Below are 5,796 nucleotides of genomic sequence, written 5' to 3'. Positions count from 1 at the left end.
GGGGTGGGGGGGGGCGAAGCCAGAGCAGTTTTTGTGTTTAATGGGTCTATATAATGTTATAAAAGCAGTTATGTTTTGAAAAAGACCTATGTAATAAAAGGTGGTAATATATAATAAAATTGGAAAATATTTTCTGAGAATTAGCATGTTTAAATCACACCGAAAGACAAAAAAAACCCTCATCGTATAATCAATATCAGTATACTCAACACATTTATTATTATAAAACGACGGCAATGCTGGCCTGCCTACCTAGGTCCTGGCCAACCAATAATAATTAACAAAGTGTATTTTTTTAAATATAGTAGGCCTATGGCGCATCCTAATACATGCACTTCAACTTTTACAACAAAAGCCTAGGCCTAGTAGTACGTCCTACTGTACTTAAGCCTAGGCCTACACTAGTTTGATGTCGTCGGGGTACAATTCTGTCTCTAAATGCAGCGTGACCACTTGGGAAAATCAAAATTCCCAAGTGGGTCTAAAAAATCCGAAGATTGCTTTTAAAAACCCAAGATTCGCAAAATATTATTATTGCCTATATACATAAACTTCATTTAAAAGTCCTTCATTTTAAAGCTTTTTCAATGAATTATATACTGTACAGTATTTTGTACTGTATAGGCCATAACGAAGTGTCTTGATTTTTGAGACCAGAAACTCGTTCGCTTTGGGCCATACTATTAGAAGGCCTACTCTGTGCGTCCGTGGAAAATCCTTTTTGGTGACTAAAACGTGATATCATTTACTCTGGCATTGTATATTAGGCCAAGAGTTTGAGGTTTGTGCGCAATTTCACCCATTCGATATTAACAAAGTCAGTACTTCACACACATTAGGCCTATGACCTACAATATTATATAAAAAGGCATAATCGATCTTTACAGAGTGTCTAATTGATCTGTCAATTTTATACCAGGGGCCTACAGTATTGCATAGGAGTATTTAACTAAACGTTTGAAAAATGGGGAAAACAGTTTCCATTGAAATTTACTTAGCGAGTGTGTATGAAACCGGGTCTATGACAACTAAAATTTGATACTACGTCTAGAAGTGTAAAGATATGGACCCTATTAGTAAAAACTGTTGAATTCTAAATGATTACAAGATGACCAAGCATATGAATGAATCAGTCTAAAATGATATTCAAAGATATTATACAGCTAACCGCTAATGCTTGCTTTGCATGTCTATTACACACTGGCATTCACAAATGTATGTAAAAATTGGTCGTAAAATTTGATAACAAGTTGACCATTAAAATCTATTGTAAATATTTATTTTGAATTCGTACACCGATTTTGTTTCAAGTGGTTTGTTTTCAATATTATAGCTGTTTCATTACGATGACAATGTTTTGAAATCGTACTGTATAACACTCCAAAATTTGTTTTATGGGCAAACAACAGAAGGCTCTGAATTTTTACAAGTTGACCAAGCGTGTTGCTCTGCATCATTATTGTTCAATTACGATCACTATTCAAATAGAGAGCAGGCTGATAATTTGTTTTCCCCACAGCTATTTACATGTCGTTGTTGGTAACTTCTTTTTAAAATTGTGAGTGTAAATATTATTTAGTGTATATACTGTAGATAAGAATTGTAGATAAATAATGCACATAAAATCAATTGAGAACGGCGTCAGTCATCTGATTAGTCCCATATTAATAGTACCGATATTTTGAATACTCCTCTTCCGCGAATTGTTTTATTGACAGTGACTCATCTAATTCTTATATAATCACTATAACATTTTAATCTCCATATCGTAAAAGTTTGAATACCCACCCAATTCGTTGGCGATCCTCAGTGTATGTTATGTTAATGAAGCATGTCATACTGTACAACAAGGGAATGTGTATTACAATATGCCAGTACGTATTTTTTAAAGATTTTGACGCACTCCGTTCTGTTGTGTGTGTCTGCTGTTGAAAACAAACTTCCTCATTTTGATGACTGAGATGGACCATGTTGATTTGTTAATAATATTTTGTTTGGGATGGAAAAAAGGAGAGTCAATTTCCCAAAAATGCTCCATCATTAGTGTGCGCTATGGAGAGTATGGCTATGGAATTTACTAACCACACAATCCACAATCATTAAGTCGCAAAACTTTAGCTGCATTTGGTGGATTAAGTCGCAAAACTTTATCTTCATTTGGTGGCGCCATTAATTTTACTCTAGGTAGACAGAGACCGGTTTTGTTACTGGTTGGTACATTTCTTACAAACATTCAGCCAAAGGCCAGTGAAAGTTTTTATAGATGTTTGCCATCCTTAAGGGAGCTATCGTAAAGTCATGGTTTGCCGGAGTTCAATTTAAATCTCCGAACTTCTGAAGCTGAGATATGCTATGAATGTAGGCTTGTATCGCAGGATACAATTTAAAAACGGGTGACCAATTAATAATGAATGAGGTGCTAAATTTTGATTTAATGCTGGGTAAGTTAAAGACATTCTTTCCGAGTGGGACTCATTCAAAAATTCGAGGGGGTTCGCTAGAAAACAGGGGGGTTCGCTAGAAAAGGGGGGTTCGCCCGAACCATAAAAACCCCCCTTGGCTACGGGCCTGATAAATAAGCGCAAAAATAGTTATATAATAAATCAAAAGTGGCAGATCCAGGAATTCGAAAGAGAGGTGAACCAGGGAGGGACTTTCACAGACCAATTGGAACCACCCACCTCAGCCCCACCATGGCTGGGGCTGAGGTAAGAAAATTTATGATTAGGGCATCTCTAGATGGAAATTACACTCTCGCACTTCAATTTGAATATATTTTTCTTTTTTTTTTCCTTAAAAAAATGAAGGGGGGGGGGGCTTGAATCCACCTCTGCTCAAAACATTCTTTATCCAGAATAGTCATAATCACGAAAACTGTACATGAAAAACCAGATCACATCCTAAAAACAAACAGCAGTCACTAAGACATACATTAGGAGCCGACGACTCGATGGAGTTTAATGTAATTCCCAGGGAAGGGCACAGATCTGTTTTGAAAGGTGGAGGGGCAGGGCATTTTGTGAGTCGACACCCACCTCAGCCCCACAATGGTTGGAGCTGAGGTGAGAAAATTTGAGGAAATAGTACCGCTAGATGGCCAGAAATGACACTTTTAGTAAAATTAATCATCATCACATCACCATTAGTCAAAATGAAGCGCCAAAAAAAATTCTCATGATCTTTTATCATGGATTTTTGACAACCATAGAGATCTTATTAATGTGTGTGTGTATACCATAGAAAACAAAGCTTAAAAACATTGTCTTTGAGTATGTACTTTACATAGGGCTACTTCAAAAACGTGATTTCACAACCACCTGAACCCCACCATGGCTGGGGCTGAAGTGAGAAAATTTGTGGATATAGTACCTCTCGAGATGGCCGGAAATAACACTTTCATATAGTAAAATTCATCCTCATCACATTACCATTATAGTCAAAATGAAACGCCAACAAATTTCTCATGATCTTTTATCAGGGATCTACTTAATATCCAGGACAACTTAGGCCTAATTATAGCTTACTAAGCTTTAACTATATATACTATATTATGATCAACAAATCACAACTTTTTTTTTCGCATTTAGCACGATTTTCTTCACTTTTTATTGTTATTAATATTAATATCAATTATTACTATCGTCATCATCATCATTGTTATTATTATTATTATTATTATTACTATTAGTAGTAGTATTATGAAACAAACATTTAAAGAAACTTGCAAAAGGATAAAAACGAAATTGAACCACAGTATCGCATTTCTATCTTAAAAGACCTGGCCTGAGATTTATGGATTTAAGATTTTTTTTAATCACGCTTAGCCTATACCGTATGTGTTCTATTAGGCCTGTATATAACGTGTACTGATGCATATTTACATGTTTAGAAGTACAGTATTCATTTGAGTGATCCCAGGAAAGAATTTGTATTGGGGGGGGGGGGAGCCGCCTCCCTGAGCATCTATCTATCTTACCAATATAATCACTATTACAACCTGTACATTTAAAATGATAACAACAGAGCTCCTATATTCCTTAGGGGTTTGATCTTTAGTAGATATAAAGTGTGAGACAATGCAACTAACACACTTACATTTAGTTTTTTTACACAAAATTCATTTCTAAGACAAAACACGACGATGACGACACCATCGTTAATATCGTCTGTCATCTTCGTATTCATTCGATGCCATTCCATTTAATCCTGTGAAATGTACTTGTTCATATTTCTCTAGTGAATTCCATCGTTCTTAAGCATACTAGTCACTTGTCAAACAAAGTTATTTATTCACTTGGTACCTTTAACATAATATAAAGCCTATATTTATTTACGACGAAGCCACCGAATCAACAGATATTAGAGTTAACTATCTTATTTGAACCTAATATAAATAAGGCCCATGAATATAAAACTAGTAAACATAATCTAGTTAGTGTCATCATGAATAAGGGGTTTCATTGCAAACTAATTTTGCCTGGAATTCGTGCTAGAAAATGAATTTCTCAGGACAAGGAATGTAGACTAAGAGAAGTTTTACGTCTGTAAAGCAATTAATAAAATAAAATAAAATAAAATAACTGAAGTACCCTTAATTGGATTTAACACAATGTGGAACACTCGTCACCCAGCAATTTAATTTTAATTCGTTATATATGTACCAATCTCTGTAATTTTATATATTTTGAAATAAAGAGTAATTGTACAATATGCTACTATGTCTCTATGTTGAGAATTATTTAAGAACTCAAAATTCCAAGTAAAAATCAATCAATAAATCATTGATTATCCGTAACTACAAATATAATAAACTTTTTAATTATAATGCATAATTTGATTAATTAAATTTGAATATTATATTAAAGAAAAATTATTAAATTTTACATATTTTTTCAGACATGGGGAAGGACAGTTCAGACAGTGTTGTGTTCAGGTAAGACAAAAACATTAATTCAACTGAACTACAACATTTCAATTTTGAAGCTCTGTTCACACTATGTGACACATAAATGTGCTATGCCCATATTTGGGTGTAATATGACATCATCATGCCCACACAAATTTATCACATAAAATTTGATAGTGTGAATAAAGCTTTATAATATTCAATTAACGATCAATTAAAAGTCAATTACTCCATAAAACATTTTAAAATTTTATCAGTTTTAATAATGAAATTATTATTTAAACATGCATTCAATCTAACGATCGATCAATCAATCGATCAATCAAGTCTTAGTTGTCGTGTTTGGCATTTATTATTGACATAATTTCTAATACTATAGGCTTATCTGCGGTAGTGTTAGAAGCATTTAACTGCACTACCAATAATTAAAGATATTCAATGAAAAAGACAGAACGTTGTATAAAGTCTCGAAATACTGCCGCCATGTTAGCCCTATACCGAAGCAGATTAATACCGTATATATTATGGAATTGCCCGATAAATGATCACATTTCATTCTTGTGTATTCGGTAGTATTTTCTATTCTTTCGCCCCTTGTATCATAATTCAATTTCAAACTATTTGTTTCCTGTTACTAACATCAGGTATCAAAATAAAAATGTATGTATTGTGATCCAACAGAAGCTATTGTGAATACAGTTCCAAAATTGTGTTTTAAAACTACAATGTTTATCACCCTAAAACATACTCTCCCTTTGAGTACAACCTAGCGTTTGTATGTGGGACCTGGACCAAAAGCTATTGACTATCTAATTGTTCGGGACATTTCGGACAGCTAAAACAACAAACCTGAGCCGCCCATCGATGCAAAAACAACCGAATACATTCAC

The sequence above is a fragment of the Anneissia japonica genome, unplaced genomic scaffold (assembly GCF_011630105.1).
Source record: "Anneissia japonica isolate Jap-2015-1 unplaced genomic scaffold, ASM1163010v1 scaffold2227_len217889_cov164, whole genome shotgun sequence".
NCBI lineage: Eukaryota > Metazoa > Echinodermata > Crinoidea > Comatulida > Comatulidae > Anneissia > Anneissia japonica.
This window is presented reverse-complemented; position numbering follows the sequence as displayed.